Source organism: Procambarus clarkii, chromosome 76 (genome assembly GCF_040958095.1).
Source record: "Procambarus clarkii isolate CNS0578487 chromosome 76, FALCON_Pclarkii_2.0, whole genome shotgun sequence".
Lineage (NCBI taxonomy): Eukaryota > Metazoa > Arthropoda > Malacostraca > Decapoda > Cambaridae > Procambarus > Procambarus clarkii.
The window spans coordinates 11,358,878-11,384,601 of NC_091225.1; the positions used below are offsets into that span (position 1 = coordinate 11,358,878).

Consider the following 25,724-nt stretch of genomic DNA (forward strand, 5'->3'; position numbering starts at 1 on the left):
TGATCTACCCTTCAAGGCCTGATGTACATGGAAGGAAGGGAGGGAGGGAGAGAGAGAGAAAAAAAAGAGAGAGAGAGAGAGAGAGAGAGAGAGAGAGAGAGAGAGAGAGAGAGAGATAGATAGAGAGAGAGAGAGAGAGAGAGAGAGAGAGAGAGAGAGAGAGAGAGAGAGAGAGAGAGAGAGAGAGAGAGAGAGAGAGAGAGAGAGAGAGAGAAGGGAGAAAGGGGGAAGAAAATATTAAGAAGGTAGGGAATCTGTAGCCATGCAGTGTCATAGTGGGCTGCGTCGCGAGGGACAACTGCCCCAAGTCATCCCTGTCACTCTGCCTTAAAACAGATGAGGCTAGGCGCCCACGAGGCTAGGCGACCCACGACACGGAGGAGAAGAGAGGCAGTAATGACGAGGAGAGGAAAGGAAGGAAACGGGAAGGAAGGAGATGAGAATAAGATAACGGGAAGAGCTATAATAAATCTGAGTTGTGTAATGGTATATGCACATCATAGCCCATTCCCCCTTTCCCCTTCCCCCTTTCTCTTCTCCTTCCTCTTCCCCTTCCCTTCCCTCGCTTGCCTTCCCTCCCTTTAGTCATCCCTTCCATTTGTCACGGTCTGACCCTCGGGGTCATAAACAGTTTGAAGCCTCTTGCTCCCCTCGCTCTCCTGTCCATCTGTCCAGTGACGAATTGAAAATAGTACCCCAGGGCCAATAAACTTGTGATCTCAAGTTACACGTGGGTGCCCAGCTGGCATTCCCACAGGAAAGTCGTTGGTGTCTTCCCAGTTTTTGGAGTTTCTGTCAAGAGGAATTGACCCTTATGGTCAAGCCTGATCTGGATTGGTTGAAGACATGTAGGCCTGTGGAGGCGGGGCCTCACAGGGTAGTGCTTGCCCATGCCATTGGCCCGGATTCTAGATCACCTAGTTATGTTTAAATCCATTGGCCATAGGCTTGGGATAGGAGGAGTTAATTTGGGCCGAGGAACTAGGGGGTGGAGCCTGTCCCACTGGTAGCGTTTTTTGATAAAGAGTGTTAGTGTGTCTTGGGGCCTCAACTGAGGTACAGGTCAGGTGACCTGCGGGCAGCCAATCAACATCCTTTGGCAAGCTGCAGTATTGAAGGTAATTGTGCACTTAGAGTTGTGTATTCCATTCCATTGCCTCGTAGTTTTTTTTTAGAGCAGGCTATGTTTCAATTTTGATTTAAATATACGGGTTCAAATAATAAAGTAATTGTTATGTATTTGTGTTTAGTTCTCTGTTCCCTTTGATTAATGTCTGTGTTATTCATTCTGGTGATTTTCATTTGCTGTGCTAGAAATTCCCCCGTGTTCTCCATCTTATGAATAGTAAAGTCACTCTAGCATCTCCCGTTCAGTTCAGTAAGATTACAGTATTAATCCATGAAGATTCATTTACGTACCCTTTGAGTTCCCTGATTATTGAGTCCCTTCCTTCCTAGGGTCCCAATAATTTTAGACACATTCATTTACGTTTGGAAGGTGGTGGCAGTGTTTAATGATTTTAATTATTAATTAGTTATAATTAATAACCCCTATTCGTGTTGTGTTCTCCTCATTTAATATTCCGCTTATATTCGTGGCAGTTCAGTGAGGGGTCATGCTGGACTGTAACAGTGTTAAGCTGGGGTATTGAGTGAAGAGAGAGAGGAGTTACAGCAAGGGTAGCGTTAAGGGCGATAAAAAGGTCAAAGGGTTATTACAGTTGGTAAATACTTTATTGACAATATTTGACGGTATATGATCACGCAATTCGTGTGTTTATGTCGTGAACAAAGGAGCCATTGATGCTCACTTTACACCACAGAGGGCACCACTGATTAAAAACATCGAGACATTTGAGTTTACATGTAGTAAGTTTACAGTGAATGTGCTGCTTAGTTTACACAACACGGAGGGGGATAGTTGGGAGGAGGTTGTAAACTAATCATTCACATTCGAGCATAAAGAATGTTAAATGTTTTCCAAAACAGAAAAGACCGTCACAGGCCAGGTCAAGAATGTACACTTACGGCTATTAACTAGAAATATCAATGTCAGAAGCAGCGATTTCGTCTTGGGTCCAGCCTTGGCCAGGGAAGATTGACTGGGCGCTGATCCTTAACTGTTCGTTCCTGTTCTGAGACATTTGAGACATATCTACCACTCAGGAAATCTACATTGCGTTCCCGTGTTTTTTCACCCTCTTTCTGTCTGTAATTAAGTTCCTATTTGTTAGCTTGGTCGCTCAGAATCTGGCTTTCTGCACGGGTATCTTCCCGCGCAGGCATCTTCCCGCGCAGGCATCTTCCCGCGCAGGCATCTTCCCGCGCAGGCATCTTCCCGCGCAGGCATCTTCCCGCGCAGGCATCTTCCCGCGCAGGCATCTTCCCGCGCAGGCATCTTCCCGCGCAGGCATCTTCCCGCGCAGGCATCTTCCCGCGCAGGCATCTTCCCGCGCAGGAAACTTCCCGCGCAGGCATCTTCCTCGCAGCTCATCACAAAGGCTCTGGAAACGGCTCAAAGTAAACAACAGCGCGAGGAAAAACAAGGGATGAGTGACTAAATGGATGGGGTGGTCAGAGGGACTTCAGGGAGGAATAGGGAATAGGCAAGGGTGCCTGTAGGTTCAAAAGATGGGGAAGAGGAGGGGATGGGGAGTGGGTGGAAGACGGGAAGGTAGGATTTGTCAGGTGGACGGAAAAGGGTCCCTGTAAGTTTAGTGGGAGATGGGAGGAAGGGTCCTTAGAGGTCTTTGTTCAGGTTGATGGGTGTAAGGATGGACCAAACACTGGGAAGGATGGGATAGGAGTGGGCGGGGAGGGAGAAAGGATTGGGGGGGGGGGGTGTGAAAGACATGATTTATTTATTTATTTATTTATTTATATACAAGAAGGTACATTGGGTTTGTGAGAATACAGTAGCATAGTACAGTATTTACACTCTTGTAAAGCCACTAGTATGCGCAGCGTTTCGGGCAGGTCCTTAATCTAACAGATAATTTTAAGTAGGTAAATTCTATCAGAATTAATAAAATGATAACAAATACATTGCAAGAAAAAAATATGAGATGAGAGAGATTAGTAAGTATATTAAAGCACATAGGTATATTAAAGCTCTGATTGATTACATTGACAGCTTGATTGGTAATTTAAACAAGATTAATAGACACCATACAGCAGATTGACAGCACATATAAGAAGACAGCAATTATCACAATGATAAAGATGTTCAGGATTTGTACATCAAGATTGGGAGATTGGGTAGCAATAGATACAGTGCAATTTTAAAGCAAAAGGTAAAAAAACTATGAAGATGAAATTAGGTACTTTTTAGTATTGTTTTTGAATGATGCAAAAGTTGAACAGCTTTTCAATTCAATAGGGAGTGAGTTCCATAGACTGGGTCCCTTTATTTGCATAGAGTGTTTACACAGATTAAGTTTGACTCTGGGGATATCAAAGAGATATTTATTTCTGGTGTGGTGATAATAGGTCCTATTACATCTGTCCAGGAAGAGTTTCAGAGCAGGATTTGCATTTAAGAACAGGGTTTTGTAAATGATGATGGAAGCTGTGTGTCTAGTCTACATTAACGTTAGCCGAGACAAAGTATACGGAATTATAGCATGTTTCGTTGTCTAAAACCTTGCCTCTTGCATTGTTGCTCCTTGAGTATTATATATATAGAGAAGGAGAGACAGAGAGAAACAGAGAGAGAGAGAGAGAGAGAGAGAGAGAGAGAGAGAGAGAGAGATACAGAGAGAGAGAGAGAGAGAGAGAGAGAGAGAGAGAGAGAGAGAGAGAGAGAGAGAGAGAGAGAGAGAGAGAGAGAGAGAGAGATACAGAGAGAGAGAGAGAGAGAGAGAGAGAGAGAGAGAGAGAGAGAGAGAGAGAGAGAGAGAGAGAGAGAGAGAGAGAGAGAGAGAGAGACAGAGAGACAGAGAGACAGAGAGAGAGAGAGAGAGAGAGAGAGAGAGAGAGAGAGAGAGAGAGAGAGAGAGAGAGAGAGAGAGAGAGAGAGAGACGATTTTTAAGATTTATAAATTGAACACGTTAAACTCAGAGAGGATGAGGATCAAGCAGACTGTTGACGACAGACAAACACTCCACTGAAGAGGTTTACACCGCTTGATGAACCATCGCTAGCCAGAGCTAACAGCACCAGAGAGGAGGAAGGTAACAGTGTCGCCCCCCTCCCCTCCCCCCCCCACCGTCGTTAGCGAGTAATATCGCAACAGTGATATATCGATAGCAAGAGATATCAAAGAGGTATCGTTACTTAACCCCAGCCAATTTCCAGCTACATGTTACACCCAGTGACAGGAACGACAACACACATTCTTTTATCCCAACTCTGAGAATAGCGGATTACCTGCATATGTATATTTCCACTTGTAACCAAGAGCGCCAGCAGGTGTATACTCGTGAGGCTACACAGTAAACCTGACGCAGGAAACGTCTATAAGCGTTTATGACGACACCCACATTGGCTGTGGACACGACACATGGGAACTTGGCCATGGACACACTACACTAGGGAGTCATTTGGCCGGCTCGACGACACTTGGACACCACACCCACTAGCAATGTCCCGCCAACATCCCTACCCCTCAACATTCTTATCTCCCAACATCCCTACCCCTCAACATTCTTATCTCCCAACATCCCTACCCCTCAACATTCTTATCTCCCAACATCCCTACCCCTCAACATTCTTATCTCCCAACATCCCTACCCCTCAACATTCTTATCTCCCAACATCCCTACCCCTCAACATTCTTACCTCCCAACATCCCTACCCCTCAACATTCTTACCTCCCAACATCCCTACCCTCAACATTCTTATCTCCCAACATCACTACCCCTCAACATTCTTATCTCCCAACATCACTACCCCTCAACATTCTTATCTCCCAACATCACTACCCCTCAACATTCTAATCTCCCAACATCCCTACCCCTCAACATTCTTACCTCCCAACATCCCTATCCTCAACATTCTTATCTCCCAACATCACTACCCCTCAACATTCTTATCTCCCAACATCACTACCCCTGAACATTCTTATCTCCCAACATCACTACCCCTGAACATTCTTATCTCCCAACATCCCTACCCCTCAACATTCTTACCTCCCAACATCACTACCCCTCAACAATCTTATCTCCCAACATCACTACCCCTCAACATTCTTATCTCCCAACATCCCTACCCTCAACATTCTTATCTCCCAACATCCCTACCCCTCAACATTCTTATCTCCCAACATCACTACCCCTCAACATTCTTACCTCCCAACAACCCCTCCCCTCAACATTCTTATCTCTCAACATCACTACCCCTCAACATTCTTACCTCCCAACATTCCTACCCTTAACATTCCTATCTCTCAACATCCCTACCCCTCAACATTCTTACCTTCCAACATCACTACCCCTCAACATTCTTATCTCCCAACATCCCTACCCCTCAACATTCTTACCTCCCAACATCCCTACCCTCAACATTCTTATCTCTCAACATCCCTACCCCTCAACATTCTTACCTCCCAACATCACTACCCCTCAACATTCTTATCTCCCAACATCACTACCCCTCAACATTCTTGTCTCCCAACATCACTACCCCTCAACATTCTTACCTCCCAACAACCCCTCCCCTCAACATTCTTATCTCTCAACATCCCTACCCCTCAACATTCTTACCTCCCAACATTCCTACCCTCAACATTCTTATCTCTCAACATCCCTACCCCACAACATTCTTACCTTCCAACATCACTACCCCTCAACATTCTTATCTCCCAACATGACTACCCCTCAATATTCTTATCTCCCAACATGACTACCCCTCAACATTCTTACCTCCCAACAACCCCTCCCCTCAACATTCTTATCTCTCAACATCCCTACCCCTCAACATTCTTACCTCCCAACATCACTACCCCTCAACATTCTTACCTCCCAACATCCCTACCCTCAACATTCTTATCTCCCAACATCCCTACCTCTCAACATTCTTATCTCCCAACATCACTACCCCTCAACATTCTTATCTCCCAACATCACTACCCCTCAACATTCTTACTTCCCACCATCACTACCCCTCAACATTCTTATCTCCCAACATCACTACCTCTCAACATTCTTATCTCCCAACATCACTACCCCTCAACATTCTTATCTCCCAACATCCCTACCTCTCAACATTCTTACCTCCCAACATTACTACCCTTCAACATTCTTACCTCCAAACATCCCTACCCCCTCAACATTCTTACCTCCAAACATCTCTACCCCCTCAACATTCTTACCTCCCAACATCCCTACCCCTCAACATTCTTACCTCCCAACATCACTACCCCCTCAACATTCTTACCTTCCAACATCCCTACCCCCTCAACATTCTTACCTTCCAACATCACTACCCCTCAACATTCTTACCTCCCAACATCCCTACCCCCTCAATATTCTTACCTCCCAACATCACTACCCCTTAACATTCTTACCTCCCAACATCCCTACCCCTCAACATTCTTACCTCCCAACAACCCTTTCCCCTCAACATTCTTACCTCCCAACATGACTACCCCTCAACATTCTTATCTCCCAACATGACTACCCCTCAACATTCTTATCTCCCAACATGACTACTGTTACCTATCGTTCGTTACGGCTCGTGACCCTACAGCAGCCAAGCTTTAATTACGTCTAGGGATACGAGAAACTGCTGTTCTCAAAAGCGGATCACCAGTATAACCCCTTGATAAGTAATGAGCACATAAATAAAAATCTTCCTTTAGGACTGAAGAATAGATGCAAAATATTATATAGATATATATTCAAGACAGTATAATATAAAAACACAGATGGTCAAGTTAACTTATACAACAAACAAGGTATTGTCATTCTCCTAATATAGTATAATAAAATATGGCACAACAAGAAATAAACAGACTTATCTCCCACATGTTACTCCTCTGGTCCCGTATCAGCTACTGACTCTCGCTCTGGCGCTACCCACATTCTCACCTCCCGTCTGCCTCAACCCAGGATGAGGGATGGAAACTAAGGACTTTTTAATATTTAAAACTAATTGAACAACCACTTGTTCTCAAAACACATAAGAATGCAAATTACAGATAATAGTTACTTACAAAATATATAAGTACAATGCCACCTGTTTAATTACAGAAAATAAACAATTACCTAACTAAATAAAAGTGACATCTGGAACTCTCAACTGAACAGGTCCAGCTTTCCCGTATCGAACAGGTACTAGACGTGTGTAAAGCAACCGCGCTCCTGTCTCCACTGACGTTGCCACACCACACGATAATTTACTAAAACACAATGTGTGTACATATACAGGCAATGATATAATAAAATAAAACAAGTTATTTTAAATTTATATACGTATTCTGCTAGGAGTACGTAACACTTCCACCTCCAAGAAAAAAAATGCAATAGATTGAAGATCAATGGCATTTTTTCAAAGTAAAATGTATGACACTTGAGATTTATGGTATTGATTACACCAAACATGTAAAAGTAATAAGAACACATCTCTGGACAAAAATGAAAACACTCCAAATATAGTCTTACAGGAAACTCAGAAATTTCAGTCTTATGACTATGTTCTACATATGTGTCACTGGAGTATGCAAATTTATCTCTCCAAGGTACTATCTCATTTATTTCACTTTGTTTCAGATCATATTTCACACTCCTATCTACAACAGGATCATTAGTAGCATGAATAGAATTGTCAGTAAAGGTAGCTGCTTTCACACAGTTATCATGGCAATTTAGCTTTTCATATGTTTCTACTATTTCTCCAAGATCAGTTCCGTATTTCCATGTGATCCCTTTTCCACATGGTGAATTTTTCCAAAACAGACTCCATTTTCCATTTATCTCTTTTTCTGGAGCGGAACTGCTTAATTGAAGCTGACTGGATGTTGAGCAGATTTGGGACTTCTCCTGGGTATGCTCTGACACAGACATCTGCTCTTCATCACTCTTGATCCTCTGTGGAACACATACTCTCGCCCAATGGATACTAAAATTAGAGAAATTAGCATTAAACCTCACAATTATGCATAAGACTTTCCCATTTATAGAACCTTCCGAAACACAAGACACCGACTTAGCAAACCTTTGACCTTCAAACCAAGAAATGCAACCCAAGATAAGTGCAAAGACTACCTGATCGAACTGACTCAGATGATCCATAAGGAACACAGAAATCAATTGCCTCATAACTCTGTCATAACGATCAGTGAAAGAAAACAGGCATATGCCTAGGCACCATATCTCAATCATAACTCCGAAGACAAGTTCACACCCCCTGATGGTGAACTTGAACACAACACACACTTTCATCAACCGTCTAGTCTGCCAAAAGACTAAATAAAACATGCCGAAAACTTTACAAACCTCACCATCACTTCCCAAGTGATTTACGTCTGATGACAACCAATCAACCAAGAGGTTTAAGGGTCTTAACATCTTGAAGATGCACAGCAGATTACCTGAGAAACGCCCAAGGATAATCTGTAACCCTTCACACTGATTAACTCCAGGTAGGATAACCTTTTCCCCCAACTTGAAATACACACCTGGAGCCTCAACCATCTGCTCCCCAGTATGATTTAATCCTTCACCCACAATATGACTCTGAAAATCAACACCACACTTAAGTGGAACATACACTTTTATCACTCTTGCATCAAATTTAACTGGATCTGAATATAGAGACACTGCTCTAGCATAACTCACCACTTCCTCAGAACTGCTGGGTGCACAACCTACTTGAGTAAACTCTCTCTGCTCAACCACAAGGCTTGACAAAGATGTCCCACAGTCCATTACTTCACAAGAAAATGGCTCCTGCAGAATAAAAGTAGACTTCAACATCCTACACACACTCTGACTCAATGTACACAATGAGAAATACTTACTCCACATAGAATAAGAATCACAACTCCGCAACTTAGATCCAATTGCTACTTTACCACTCTTAATGATTTTACCAAAATTTCCTCCATTGACTTCTGGAGCTGCTCGGAGTACTGTCTGCTCACAATCAATAATATCACTACCAAGCTGGGTCACATCCTCACAGACAACTGAAGAGGGAGGCTCAATGGGTCTCCATCTACTCAACAGAAGCTGATCCTCTGGCTGCTTTCCCACACTCTCCAAAACTGGATCTACAGTACAGACGGTCTCCTTGCTTCTCTCTGAAATCTTAGGGTCAGTTCTACTCAATGCACATAAATGAAGGGAATCTGAAGCGAGCGGGCAAATAACAGGTAGCTTGACCTCCTCCCCTATTATTTGACTAGGGTGAGGCGGGGCCTCTACAACGGACTTACTCTCGACAACTGATTCTAAACTTGGAGTGAGCGGGAATACTTCTGCCAACCCAACATCTTGTCCTAAACCATTCACTTGGCTGGAATACAGAGTCGTGGCTTTTAAGTTTCTCTCAACTCCTGGCACAACGTTCGTAGTGAGCGGGCAAGACAATGGTACATGGACATCCTTTCCCAATTTATTGGAATAAAGCAGAGTCATAGTATCAGGCTTACTCTCAACAACTAAATCGGCCACACAGGAATCTGGAACAACCACATCCCACTTCTCCACTGAAGGGGTACTGGTTACTGGAACAAATGCTTGAGTAACAACATCAGAACTGACAACTGGATTTATATTAGTACTGACATCAGCACAGGTAGAATGGACAAAACCATCTTCTACAACAGGTTGTTCATTCATAGAACTAACTTCAGCACAGGCAGAATAAACATGGTCTGCAACTGGCTGTTTACACAAACGGGGATCAATCTCACCCACAACATGATTTATGGCCACATCATTACCCAATATAACATCCACACCTGGGATGGGCAACTGTGTACTAACACCCACAGTGCATAAACGTGGTGTAATGGTGGATCTGAAATTAATGTCTATTAGAGGTACAGTTTTACATCCTGCAACACTCTGAAGAACAACAAACTTTCCAGTATCTCTCTTTTCAACATCAGAAAGAATACTGGATGAAATTATGGTTTGGGAAGCACCTGTATCACGAAGAATAACCACTGGCTTCCACTTCCCATTAATACATAAAACTTCACCTGAAGACATATATGGTGTTTACTCCTGTTTAACTCCTGTTTCACCCAATTGGGGTTTACAGTTACATGTTTATTAGTAAGTTTATTTTGCACACCTCTGCAATAAATGAGACCAGTTGGTCGTAACTCAGGGTGCAATATAAAACATGAATTAATTCCATGGCCTATTCTCTTACAATGGGAACAGAACCTTACAGTGGACACACTGGTAGAACCAACTGTAGGTTTAGAAATAACCTTATTATTATTTGACATTCCTGACAATGAAGTAGCAGGGTTAGGTTTTGTAAGAGAAGAGCTCATGGGAGTAACTGGAGTACTAGGACGGGATGGATTCTGATAAGGAGTTCGGGGAGCATTATAATTTACTCTACGACTAGACTTAGGTGAAGTGGCCGTAAACTGGGCCTTAGTCAACAACTCATGCTCATCCGCGAGCTTTGACAGCTCATAAATGTCTGTTACATTCTTTTGTTCTGCCATAAAAGTAGACAACTGGTCTGGGAGACATGACAATACTTCTTCCATTATAAGAAGATTCTTTAGAGCATCAAAGTCAGTGACTGAAAGTGACTTTAACCATCTGTTGCAAAAATTCGTCTTCTGACGAGTAAAATCTGCTATTGTCTGATCACTTATCCTCCTTAGATTCCTAAACTTTTGCCTGTGTGCCTCTGGATTTAACTGATAAGCATTTAAGATGCTTTTCTTTACAAATTCGTAATCAAAGCTATGAGCGTCAGATAGGGATGTAAAAACCTCCTGACTACGCCCCTTAAATTGAGACTGCATAATGGCTACCCACTGATCCCTTGGCCAGTTCATACTGATGGCAATTTTATAAAAATGTGCAAAGAAAACCTCAGGATCCTCCTCATTGAACTTGGGTAACTCTATATACTTATGCGTCCTGATGGGATTATTATCACTATTTATTGAAACATTACTACTATTTCCATGCCCAGCTGCCATACGCTGTGTTTCAAGCCTGAAGTTAGTGTCAGCCATTTGTTGTTGAATCTCTAATTGTTGCCTTTTTGTGGCTTCTATTTGCAACTGTGCCTCAATTTCTAAACGTCTAGTCTCAAGCTCCCTTTGCTGAGCTTCAGCCTCTAATATTTGCTGTTGCTGTTGAGCTTCAATCTCTCTTTGACGAGCTTCAGCCTCTAATATTTTCTGTTCTTTTTGAGCTTCAAGTTCTAATATTCTCTGTTCTTTTTGAGCTTCAAGCTTAGCATTGGCTATTTGCGCTTCTAACTCAAGACGCTTTAACGTCATCTGATCACTCGACTCCTCTTTTAACTCTTCTAGAATTTCTTCATCTAACTCTCCATTCTCAACAAAATGTGTCACAATGACTTTCAATATTTGGGCTTTAACCATTCTATTGTTGGCTGTCAAATCCAACTGATTTGCCATTTGTATTAACTCAGTCTTTTTAAGGCTCTGAATCCCTTCAAAGTCTGGGTGAGCCACCAACGTTGCAACTTTCTCCTCCATCGTTACTAACACTTGGCACTTGATTCACAACAATAATTAAAAACAATGGCACTGCACTACACTTCACTGTAAAATTGTCACCACACTGAAAATTCGCTTGGCCTCACTGCACAAACAAAATATATAGGATGACTTACCTCAAAATCGTGAAACGTTGTTACTTGACACACAGGAAAGCTTGCTTGGCACATGGAATAGTTCTTAAGAAAAACACAGACACTTAACACACTGGTACCTAGGAAGGCAAGGTTAGATTAGCATAGTTAAGGTTAAGTGGGAACAATATTTCCCGGCACAGGCCCCCATAACTCTTTGTTACCTATCGTTCGTTACGGCTCGTGACCCTACAGCAGCCAAGCTTTAATTACGTCTAGGGATACGAGAAACTGCTGTTCTCAAAAGCGGATCACCAGTATAACCCCTTGATAAGTAATGAGCACATAAATAAAAATCTTCCTTTAGGACTGAAGAATAGATGCAAAATATTATATAGATATATATTCAAGACAGTATAATATAAAAACACAGATGGTCAAGTTAACTTATACAACAAACAAGGTATTGTCATTCTCCTAATATAGTATAATAAAATATGGCACAACAAGAAATAAACAGACTTATCTCCCACATGTTACTCCTCTGGTCCCGTATCAGCTACTGACTCTCGCTCTGGCGCTACCCACATTCTCACCTCCCGTCTGCCTCAACCCAGGATGAGGGATGGAAACTAAGGACTTTTTAATATTTAAAACTAATTGAACAACCACTTGTTCTCAAAACACATAAGAATGCAAATTACAGATAATAGTTACTTACAAAATATATAAGTACAATGCCACCTGTTTAATTACAGAAAATAAACAATTACCTAACTAAATAAAAGTGACATCTGGAACTCTCAACTGAACAGGTCCAGCTTTCCCGTATCGAACAGGTACTAGACGTGTGTAAAGCAACCGCGCTCCTGTCTCCACTGACGTTGCCACACCACACGATAATTTACTAAAACACAATGTGTGTACATATACAGGCAATGATATAATAAAATAAAACAAGTTATTTTAAATTTATATACGTATTCTGCTAGGAGTACGTAACAACTACCCCTCAACATTCTTATCTCCCAACATTCACTACCCATCAACATTCTTACCTCCCAACATCCCTACCCCTCAACATTCTTACTTCCCAACATCACTACCCCTCAACATTCTTATCTCCCAACATCACTACCTCTCAACATTCTTACCTCCCAACATCCCTACCCACAACATTCTTATCTTCCAACATCCCTACCTCTCAACATTCTTATCTCCCAACATCCCTACCCCTCAACATTCTTACTTCTCAACATCACTACCCCTCAACATTCTTATCTCCCAACATCACTACCTCTCAACATTCTTATCTCCCAACATCACTTCCCCTCAACATTCTTATCTCCCAACGTCCCTACCCCTCAACATTCTTACCTCCCAACATTACTACCCTTCAACATTCTTACCTCCAAACATCCCTACCCCCTCAACATTCTTACCTCCAAACATCTCTACCCCCTCAACATTCTTACCTCCCAACATCCCTACCCCTCAACATTCTTACCTCCCAACATCACTACCCCCTCAACATTCTTACCTTCCAACATCCCTACCCCCTCAACATTCTTACCTTCCAACATCACTACCCCTCAACATTCTTACCTCCCAACATCCCTACCCCCTCAACATTCCTACCTCCCTAACATCACTACCCCTTAACATTCTTATCTCCCAACATCACTACCCCTCAACATTCTTATCTCCCAACATGACTACCCCATGGCGAGAAACAATGGGCAGAGTTTCTTTCACCCTATGCCCCTGTTACCTAGCAGGAAAATAGGTACCTGGGTGTTAGTCAGCTGTCACGGGCTGCTTCCTGGGGGTGGAGGCCTGGTCGAGGACCGGGCCGCGGGGACACTAAAGCCCCGAAATCATCTCAAGATAACCTCAAGATAACCCCTCAACATTCTTACCTCCCAACAACCCCTCCCCTCAACATTTTTACCTCCCAACATCACTACCCCTCAACATTCTTATCTCCCAACATCACTACCCCTCAACATTCTTACCTCCCAACAACCCCTCCCCTCAACATTCTTATCTCTCAACATCCCTACCCCTCAACATTCTTACCTCCCAACATCACTACCCCTCAACATTCTTATCTCCCAACATCACTACCCCTCAACAATCTTATCTCCCAACATGACTACCCCTCAACATTCTTACCTCTCAACAACCCCTCCCCTCAACATTTTTACCCTTCAACATCACTACCCCTCAACATTCTTACCTCCCAACATCCCTACCCTCAACATTCTTATCTCCCAACATCCCTACCTCTCAACATTCTTATCTCCCAACATCCCTACCCCTCAACATTCTCACCTCCCAACATCCCTACCTCTCAACATTCTTACCTCCCAACATCCCTACCTCTCAACATTCTCACCTCCCAACATCCCTACCCCTCAACAGTCTTACCTCCAAACATCACTACCCCTCAACATTCTTATCTCCCAACATCCCTACCTAAACATTCTTACCTCCCAACATCCCTACCCGTCAACATTCTTACCTCCAAACATCCCTACCCCTCAACATTTTTACCTTCCAATATCCCTACCCCTCAACATTCTTACATCCCAGTATCCCCACCCTATTCCTACCCATCCATCCTTATATCCACAACAATTGTTTATGAATTCCTTCACCCTCTTGAGATTATCTTGAGATTATCTTGCGGTTATCTTGATATTATCTTCAGCAACAAATCCAACCTAACTAAATTATCTACATCACTGATATCCATCTGAAGTATAATGGCCTGACCCCCTTTACTTTAGGTTAGTACCTACTGTGTTTAATTTCTGTTAGAATCATTATCTAGGCTGATTAAAAATGCATGTTAGGCCAGTCTTCTCGGCGTTGCTTATGATTTTCGGCTGCCAGCAGTGGTGGTACGAGTGCTGGTACTCGTTGACAAGCGAGCACCTGCACCAGCTGCGGCGGCAGGTGGTACTCTGGCAGAACACACAGGGTGGTGTCACACACCTGGTCAAGCAGCTGGCTGCAAAATTGAATTTTCGCAGCCCCTAACCCAGCTGCGACTTAAAACTCTTCGAAGAGGAACAGGAGTCATGGCAGAATTTGCCGCATGTTGGGTTACTCCTGCGGCACCGGCAGCATCTACGGAAGGTTGAGGGCCTGCAGTCCTTCCTGTTGCAGGTCGGGGTGGTGCCAGTGAGTGCCACTAATACCCCCAGCTGCCCTTGTCAGGGCATGCTGCCATGGCAGGCCATCATGCCCATCGCAGCTGGCCTGCTCCTCTACCTTTACCATTCGGCGATCACCGAAAAGTTGTAGAGTTTGCGGTATGCAGCAGAACGCCGCAAGGAAAGGCAGCAGCAGAAGAAGTACCTTAAAGGCAAGGAGGACCACGAGTCCGGGGATGAAGACAAGGAGGACCGCGAGTCCGGGGATGAAGTGAATAAGGACCGGGAGTCCGGGGATGAAGTGAATAAGGACCGGGAGTCCGGGGATGAAGTGAATAAGGACCGGGAGTCCGGGGATGAAGTGAATAAGGACCGGGAGTCCGAGGATGAAGTGAATAAGGACCGGGAGTCCGAGGATGAAGTGAATAAGGACCGGGAGTCCGGGGATGAAGTGAATAAGGACCGGGAGTCCGAGGATGAAGTGAATAAGGACCGGGAGTCCGGGGATGAAGTGAATAAGGACCGGGAGTCCGGGGATGAAGACAAGGAGGAGAGGGAGTCCGAGGATACACCCAAGAAGGTCTGGCCTTATCCTTCGTTGGAAAGTATATACAAAAAATTAGGCAAGGAATGGAAGGGAGATAGTGCGCTAGGCAAGGGGGAAGGGTATGATGGCCCCTAGAATTCCGGAACCGGCAGAGAAGGACTTGGGTATGTGCCCAAAGAGGACAGTGGGTATAATGGACAAGATATGGTGCAACTATAACCTGCCCGGCTTGGTGCATTCTTCTGATAACTACTTGCTGACCGAACAAGAGATCAACTACGATGAGGAATAGTGAGGCAGAGGAGAGAAGGCAAGAGACTTGAGGTAAGAGAGGATAAGGGAGGAATATTGAGGTAGAGAAGAAGGCAAGAGAGGATAAGGGAAGTATCCTCCATGTATACTGCTCCCTACGCAACAGAGGCAGAAAGGGTAAGAAAATGACCAAAAGACGTGGAGTGTGTGTGTGTGTGTCTGTGTGGGGGAAGGTGGTGGAGGGTAGGGAAGGAGGTGAAGGGTAGGGAAGGTGGTGAAGGGTAGGGAAGGTGGTGAAGGGTTGCGAAGGTGGTGAAGGGTAGGGAAGGTGGTGAAGGGTTGCGAAGGTGGTGAAGGGTAGGGAAGGTGGTGAAGGGTAGGGAAGGTGGTGAAGGGCAGGGAAGGTGGTGAAGGGTAGGGTAGGGAAGGTGGTGAAGGGTTGCGGAGGTGGTGAAGGGTAGGAAAGGTGGTGAAGGGTAGGGATTGTGGTGAAGGGTAGGGATTGTGGTGAAGGGTAGGGATTGTGGTGAAGGGTAGGGAAGGTAGTGAAGGGTAGGGAAGGTGGTGAATGGTAGGGAAGGTGGTGAAGGGTAGGGAAGGTGTTGAAGGGCAGGGAAGGTGGTGAATGGTAGGGAAGTTGGTGAAGGGTAGGGAAGGTGGAGAAGGGTAGGGAAGGTGGTGAAGGGTAGGAAAGGTGTTTTTTTTTTGACAGGGATATTCCTGCGCGGGCCCTAAGCCTCTGGCTGGCCCACTAAGTGTTGCTTGTTTCTGTTTTACTTGGGCGGAGTATGAGTATTTATGACTCGTATGGTCGCTTCAGTAAGATTTTGCCATGTGTTTAACAACTTCTTCTGCTCTGTTGAATCTAAGTTGAAATCTTTTAATTAATGGGTTTGTAACTGTGCACTGCGTTAGATAATGTTCAAGTGGTCTGTTGGGCATTTCTCCACAGTGCAGACACTTCCTCTCATCTTCCGGAACCTGTAAGCCTATTTCCCATGCACATGGGTATCCAAGCCTGATGCAATGTAAGTGTACTTTTGTTGTTCTACTGCTCCCTTTCATCAAACTAAGTAGTTCATAGTTGGTTGAATTCTTGTATCTACCTGCAGATCCAAATGTTGCAACTGCTGTTGTGGTCATCTTGAGATTATCTTGAGATGATTTCGGGGCCTTTAGTGTCCCCGCGGCTCGGTCCTCGACCAGGCCTCCACCCCCAGGAAGCAGCCCGTGACAGCTGACTAACACCCAGGTACCTATTTTACTGCTAGGTAACAGGGGCATAGGGTGAAAGAAACTCTGCCCATTGTTTCTCGCCGGCGCCTGGGATCGAACCCAGGACCACAGTGATCCTGTGTGATCCCACACAGGATCACAAGTCCAGCGTGCTGTCTGCTCGGCCGACCGGCTCCCCACTGTACATCTTTTGCATTGCTCTGTTTCTAATTACTTTCTTAATCTGTGATAGACTCTGTGGTATGTAAATGTCTACATTTCTTCTCTTAGTTGCAAGTTTTGCAGCTTCATCTGCAATGTCATTTCCTATTATTCCCACATGACTTGGCACCCAGTTGATAAGTACCCGTCGACCTTGTCGATTGAGTGTTTGCATTAATGATATGACATTTGTGATCAGATGGATGTTATCACATATATGTTCTTGTTGCAAGGTTTCAATGACAGTTCTCGAATCTGTATGTATGATAACATGTTGTCGGTGTTCAGCAAGAGCATGTTCCAAAGCCTTTTGAATGGCTAGCATCTCTGTTTGTAAAGTGGAACACCCATTTGAGAGTCTCCAACTATTTACAGAGTTTCCTGCTTTAACTGCAGCTCCGGTTTCTTGTCCCCGCTGGTCTACTGATCCATCTGTGAAGTATGTAAAGCTGTCGGATGCCAAGTTGGCTTCTATATGCATCTGTGCAATGTTACGTAGCAGATGAGGATTAGTCTGGTTCTTTTTTCCTTCAAGAACCATAATCTTAAAGTCTGCTGGCGGAGATTCCCAAGGGGCTTGTGTTACGGCCCTCTCGGGTCGCAACCGGGTTCTTTCTCTGATGTTAGTAGAGCAAGGATATCCAGCCCCAAGCTAGTAGTGGCTTTCAAGGGATGTGATCCGTAACGCAAGTAAAATAAAAGGGGAAGGGAAATAAAGGCAAAAACTTAATATTATAATTATCACCATCACCATAAATACTATATAAAAGATTACACGAGGGGGGGGGGTATAAACACTAGAATGTACAACAATGTCTTCTTCTGAAGACTCTAGACGTTCGCGGTGCTCACGATGCTAAGCTCCTGGTCCTCTTGTGGCCTCACGACGAATCCTTCGATTCTCTGAGTCTACCCTGGCCACAGGCCAGCTATTCACAGTTCCACTGGGGGCACTGTCGTGGAGGCCGTCAACCACAAGTCCAGCAGATAGCTGGCAGATTCCAAATCAGCGACGCTGGTTAGGCCACTCCACGATCGATACTAAGGTCGCGAACCCTAGTCAGGAGCCTCGTGTGATCCCACAGACCACTCTCCTTGCCACAACACCCCAGTGGTTAAGCGTCTCCACCAGTCAGTCCCGGGTACTACAATCCCTCAACTGCCACGTCACAGGCAGGGTAACACCACAGTGTTCATCCGGGGGGTGACTCACAGCTGCTGCAGCAAACACTTGGAGACAAGTCGGCTGCCTTGGGTAGACTGATCCAACTTCCATTACAGCAGTCCCAGGTCGACTCTGTAAGCAGACACGTCATCAATAATAGAGACACACTAGGGCATGTCACTTACCGGCTCAGACCCAAACGCCCACCTATCCACTCCATAGATGGCGTTGCTGTCTGAGCGCCACCTCACCAGAGGTCAGCAGCGGCTGTGTTATGAGCTGACCAGGACGGGAAACTAGCCCTTGTGGCTGGTATCTCTCATCCTCACTATGTGGCGTCGTCCATTTGGAGGGGGTTTCGGGAGCTGACCCACAGATGGCGCGGTCGTCACTGCTCCGTGCTCGGACGTTGGGCTCGGGTCCGTAACACCTCCCCACCAAAAAGAATTTGGTTTGGGTTTCTATAAAGAAAAACACAAACCAAATTAGTATGTGCATACAACTCCACATGGACTCACGTACACTATGAACTGGAGTGATGAGGCTGTCTTGTCCACAGAACTGTTCTACTGGGGAACTCTGGCATGAAGGAAACTTGCAGATAGCAGACAATGCCCTGCCTGATGCGACATCCCACACCTTCACCGAGATGTCAATCCGGAGTATAATGTCACATCTCTCGAGTAAGGATCGGTGTAGACACGATCTGGGGCGACTCGACACGAGTCGCCCCAGATCGTGGGAGGAGTCCAATCGACTCCTCCCAGATCGTGGGAGGAGTCGATTGGAGTCGCCAATCTAATGATCACTTTTATTCGTTTTCCCTCTTTTCTCAAAAGTGGGTGCTCCTTCGATTTATTAAAATACAATAAGTAAATAATTGAATATATGAGTCAAGCTCCAGATGTCCTACACCCCCTGCAGTTTTTAAAATATCCCAAATACGACTTCTAGGTCATATTTTCGAGCCAAATTCTGGATCTCTGCACATATTTGCAGTTTGAAATTACGACTTTTTATACCGAAATTATGCCAATTACTGAAAATGGCGCTGGGTCACATTTTGCACAAACGCGCCCTGTTGGAAATTTCCAACACTAATAAACTACTATTGTATTATAATAAATCATCATCATTATATAATAACTATAGTTATTAATCTCACTAACGGTAATGTCAACATAAATTAAACCATTTCATCGGTGTATTAGTGCTAGAATTCTCATGAAATCGAGTAGCAACATTGCGTCAGCTAATGTCCAGTTAGACACGTTTATTACCAATGTGTTAGAGAATTGAATGTGGTTCTCTAAAATTATCAGTATTCCGTGTAATAATTACCTACGGATAATATGACTCCCGATAATCTAAAACCGAGAGTTATTAACTAAAATTATTATAGTAGCAGTTTTATCTGTTACGTGCGAATGCTATGGAGAAAATAAAATCTTCTCCATTTCTCGTTTAACACCATGAAACGAGAATATGATAATATTTAAGTCCCTATAATTGCAACCAAGTTATCATTAACGTATTACATCCATAATTGCGAGGAAAAGAATTATTCGTGATTAATAATTTCTGTGGTGAATGCGAGAGACGGGTTAAAGGGAGGCAGAGACGCCATATTGTGAGAGAGGAGGCATCCCTGGCGTTAAGAGTGGCGAGACACGTGGTAGTGACTGGGGAGTTTATCGACAAGAATTACGTTGATACCTGGTCAACAGTTAACCATTACTTATCTATATGTTCTATAGTGCCCGACCAGTTAATAACGCGTCAACAATTGAAGCCACGACCCGTTATTACACGTACACAGCAGTTGACGCCTGGGACTGGCTGACGCGGTTTCAGCAGACCTCAGTACTTGATACGCTCATGTTAAGTATAACATTCTCGTTTGATGCATCATCCTAGATTTTATATTTATGAGTAGTCTGTCGTTATACAGCAAGGATACCTAAAACACAACGTTAGTAGACTTACGACAATTTCTCCGTTTTCATGAATATTTGAAATAAATCGTAGCCTAATCAAATGCTACTTAAATTTCTCTGATTTCAGCGTGTAGACGAGGAGTCGACAAGTTGTTTCTCATCATTCGTGATATTCACCTCGGGTTCTTTCTTTATTGGGATCCTGTGACCACGAGGACGAATGACGAAATGGCGTTATGGAGATCGACTTACAGCTAAGACCCTTTTTTCGTACAAATCTATCTAGTATTATTACTGATTTCTACATAATTCATATAGGATTTTTACATTGAATAGATTATTACCAGAAATGATGATTGGTAATTATTGTGTTTTGCTCTGACTGTTGCTCAGTAATTCATAATCTTTCGCCCCAGATCGTGTCTTGGTCCTTCCTGAGTAGTCATAGACTGGCTTCCTTCTGATGGTGTCACACAGCTCATCAACATCACCTCCCTACGAGCGCCGTTACCTCTTCTGCCTCGGCACATAGCAGCTACATGCCCTTTCTGCCCACAAGTCCAGCACACCACATTCCTCCTCGGACTCCGGTGTTTCGGACTGCTAGGACTGGTCCTTCGAGGGCTACTTGGGGGCGTCTTTTCAGCGCTTCGTGGGACGGGTCTCTCCTCTTCGTCATGATGAGGTTTGTCAAACCTGCGTGGGTAATTCCTAGGAACATACCTAGCGGAAGACCGATGCGTCAGGATGTATTCCTCAGCCATGGTGGCTGCCGCACCCAAGGTCTCTACCTGCTGTTCCTCTAGGTATGTCTTCAGATCTCCAGACAGACAGTCCTTGAAGTCCTCTAACAGTATGAGCTGCTCGAGGTCTTCTTTGGTCTCCACCTTCCGAGAGGTACACCATTCCTGGAAAAGTCGCTCCTTGATGGTGGCGAATTCGGTGAAAGTGTGCTCTGAGGTCTTTTTCAGGTTTCTAAACTTCTGCCTGTACGCCTCAGGTACCAATTGGTACGCCATGAGCACCACCTTCTTCACCATGTCATAATCGCCGGAGTCGTCAAGGGACAACGTGGAGTAGGCGATTTGGGCCTTCCCAGTCAAGACTGACTGTATCATGATGGCCCAATTCTCCCTTGGCCACTCCAGAGAGGCTGCGACTTTCTCGAAGGCTGCGAAGAACTTCGAAACTTCCTTCTCGTTGAACTTCGGGACCATTTTGATGTTCCTCACCGGATCGAAAAGACTTGTGTCCGTCGTTTGCCTCCGACCACCGCCTAACCGCAATACTTCTAGCTCATGTTGTCTCTCTTTTTCTTTTTCTTCTCTCTCTTTCTTCTTCTCTTTCTCGTTTCTCTTCTCTTTCTCGCTCTTCTCTCTCTCGTTTCTCTGCTCTTTCTCGTTCTTCTCGTTCTCTTTCTTCTTTCCTTTCTTCTAATTCTAAACGCCTCATCTCTAATTCTTTTCCTAATCTCTCTCTTTCCATTTCTTGTCTTTCTTTCCATTTCTAATTTCTTATCTTCTCTCTCTCTAGCTTTCTCTTCTCTCTCTTTAGCGATTTCTAGCTTTTTCCATTCTATTTCACGATGGATCTCTAGTTCACGCATTTTCACAGTAAGGAAACTTATATTTAGTTCACTCTCATCACTTTCGACATCACCGCTCTTACCTTCCTTTTCAGTGGAAGCTATTTCCTCACCTTCTTTTATACTAGGTGCCTCGCCTTCCTGTTTCTCCTCTGCCTTCAAATGCCGGTGAACCTTGGACAAGATCTCCACACGGGAATCACTGGCACGGATCTTGATCTCCAGGTAGGCACTCACCAGTACGAGTTCCTGTTTGCCCAGATATTTTAATCTGGCAAGACAGTCCTCCCTGTTCAGAAAAGCCTGAACATCGTCCAGATCGTCGATGGTCGATTTTTCTGCCATTGTCACAGATGGAACACTTAGCACTTAACACACCGCTTCACTTTAGCACTTAACGCACCGAGCACTGTTCTACGTCAATATTGCACTTTATCGCGCCAAACACTGCACTTGCCAATATTGCACGTAATTACTCCTGGCACCGCACTACACAATATTGCACTTAATCACAGCGAGCACCTCGCTCTACAATATTGCACTGAATCACTCTGAGCACCGCACTACACAATATTGCACTTAATCACAGCGAGCACCGCACTGCACAATATTGCACTTAGTCACTCCGAGCACCGCACAGGACGTATAACGTCCTAATAGTCACACACAGGGGGAATTATTTACAGGGATTGTGCCACTTCACCACCCCTGTCAAACATACTCGACAAGGGGTCGGATCCCGCTGGGGATGCCAATTATGTTACGGCCCTCTCGGGTCGCAACCGGGTTCTTTCTCTGATGTTAGTAGAGCAAGGGTATCCGGCCCCAAGCTAGTAGTGGCTTTCAAGGGATGTGATCCGTAACGCAAGTAAAATAAAAGGGGAAGGGAAATAAAGGCAAAAACTTATTATAATTATCACCATCACCATAAATACTATATAAAAGATTGCACAGGGAGGGAGGGGGGTATAAACACTAGAATGTACAACAATGTCTTCTTCTGAAGACTCTAGACGTTCGTGGTGCTCACGATGCTAAGCTCCTGGTCCTCTTGTGGCCTCACGACGAATCCTTTGATTCTCTGAGTCTACCCTGGCCACAGGCCAGCCAAATCACAGTTCCACTGGGGGCACCGTCGTGGAGGCCGTCAACCACAAGTCCAGCAGATAGCTGGCAGGTTCCAAATCAGCGACGCTGGTTAGGCCACTCCACGATCGATACTAAGGTCGCGAACCCTAGTCAGGAGCCTCGTGTGATCCCACAGACCACTCTCCTTGCCACAACACCCCAGTGGTTAAGCGTCTCCACCAGTCAGTCCCGGGTACTACAATCCCTCAACTGCCACGTCACAGGCAGGGTAACACCACAGTGTTCATCCGGGGGGCGACTCACAGCTGCTGCAGCAAACACTTGGAGACAAGTCGGCTGCCTTGGGTAGACTGATCCAACTTCCATTACAGCAGTCCCAGGTCGACTCTGTAAGCAGACACGTCATCAATAATAGAGACACACTAGGGCATGTCACTTACCGGCTCAGACCCAAACGCCCACCTATCCACTCCATAGATGGCGTTGCTGTCTGAGCGCCACCTAACCAGAGGTCAGCAGCGGCTGTGTTATGAGCTGACCAGGACGGGAAACTAGCCCTTGTGGCTGGTATCTCTCGTCCTCACTATGTGGCGTCGTCCATTTGGAGGGGGTTTCGGGAGCTGACCCACAGATGGCGCAGTCGTCACTGCTCCGTGCTCGGACGTTGGGCTCGGGTCCGTAACAGCTTGCATAACAAAGTCTGCATGTATTTCGTCGACACCCCTCTCAGTGATTGTGTTTGTTATATCGAATGTATTGATGGTGTTTATCGCACAATGGATCCACCTGTTGCTATTGGAGGCTCTTCTGTCCAGAGTTAGTGCTCCAGTGATTATATCTTTAAGTGAACTGATTCTAGGTCTAGTCAATATCTTGGTCAGTATGCACACAGCAATCCCTTTTACCCTTATTTCAATCGACGTTAGCTTGGTTTCTAGTCTTAGATTCAGTATTTTAGTCCATCTGGGAGCTCCTGTTATGATTCGCAATGCATCGTTTTGAATAACCTCAACGTTTGCCCACTGACAAGGAGAAAGAGTGAGTAAGGCAGGCGCTGCATAATCAACTAGGGAACGAACGGCATGTATGTAAAACATTCTTAACACTTTGTGTCCCGCTCCTAGACGGGGCCCTGTGATTGCTCTCATTATATTTAGTCGTGATTTTGCTTTCTCCTTCAGATATTGAATTTGCTTGATTGAAAGTCATCAACCGTCACCAGTCAACATCAACCGTCACCAGTCAACATCAACCGTCACCAGTCAACATCAACCGTCACCAATCGTCATCAACCGTCACCAATCGTCATTAACCATCACCAATCGTCATCAACCGTCACCAATCGTCATCAACTGTCACCAATCGTCATCTGAGACTGTCCGAAACGCTTCATAAACGTAATTGATTACTTTATGCTCCATAAAGTAACTAATTTCTTTACCCACATGTAACTACTTTAACTGTCCAATTTATGAAGTATTAAAACAGTGTGAGTATTGCTAACTACTCACAGTCTGTTCAGTGTAGCGATGGACTTGCTTCTTGCAGGTCCGGCGTTCGATCCCCGACAGGGCAAGTGGTTGGACACCGTTCCAATCCACACCTCTTATCCCAGCGTCGTGGCGACATCAACGACGTCGTGGCGACATCAACGACGTCGTGTCGACATCACGGTTAAAGGGGGAAAGAAGAACAATTATAACAAACATAATAAATACAACTTATGAGCAACTTGACGAATTTTAAGTAAAAAGGTTACAAAGTGCATAAACTGACATTTCTATCAAATATCCCTTTAAATGCTAAAATACCCTAACTTTAACAAATAACCCTTGAAATGCATAAACAACCATTTGAGAAATTAAGCCTTGAAACGAGTAAATGCTCATATATAACAAAACTCCTTTAAAATGCTTAAACACCCAATTTCTAACAAATAGCACTTGAAATGCGTAAATGACCATTTGAAAGAAATATCCCTTGAAACGAGTAAATGAATATGAAGCATTGATTGACGAAATACAAAAGACAAGCAGGAATATTTATGTAAGTTAGGTCATGTCTGGTTGGACGAGTTGGACTAGGTAAGTTAGTTATGTCAGTTTGGGTGAGTTAGGTTACGTCAGTTTTGGTAAGGTTTGTTAGGTAAGTTAGGTAATTTACTTTAAGTTGGGATAGGTTAAGTTAGGTTAGGTTAACTTAGGTTAAGTTAGGTTAGGCTTATGCAAGTTAAGTTAGGATAGGTAAGTTAGGTTAGGTAAGTTAGGTTAGGTAAGTTAGGTTAGGTTATGCAAGTTAGGATAGGTAATTTAGGTTAGGATAGGTAAGTTAGGTTAGGATAGGTAAGTTAGGTTATGTTATGCATGTTAAGTTAGGATAGGTAAGTTAGGTTAGGTTAAGTTAGGTAATTTACGTTAAGTTAGGATAGGAAAGTTAGGTAAGGTAAGGTAAGTTAGGTTAGGTTAGGTTATGCAAGTTATGTTAGGTTAGGTAAGTTAAGTTAGGATAGGTAAGTTATGTTAGGTTAGGTTTGGTTAGTTAGGTTAGGTTATGTAAGCTAGGTTAGGTTTAGGAACGTTATGTTAGGTAAGTAACATTAGGTGGGGAGGATAGGTTAGGTAGGTTTATGCAGTGTTGTTCAGAAAACAGTTTTAAGGTAAAGTGTCTAAGAAAATATATTTTAACAGAAGTGTAAGTTTGATATGAAAAGTTGAACTAGTTCCATTTGGAGAGAAATTTTATGCCTGAAGATGTTTTAGAGAACAACATTGATGTCTTAAAGAATAACTTAATGGAAGAAGGAGAGTT

General features: G+C 44.2%; 1 long non-coding RNA gene across 1 annotated transcript; it reads right to left on the reverse strand.

Moving 5' to 3' along the window:
- Nucleotides 1–1,711: 1,711 nt before the first annotated feature.
- Nucleotides 1,712–24,568, reverse strand: LOC138357078 (uncharacterized). Its single transcript, XR_011224749.1, has 2 exons — nucleotides 24,428–24,568; nucleotides 1,712–2,504 (listed from the first exon to the last, which is right to left on the reverse strand). It is a non-coding gene; the product is annotated as an uncharacterized lncRNA (long non-coding RNA).
- Nucleotides 24,569–25,724: the final 1,156 nt, after the last annotated feature.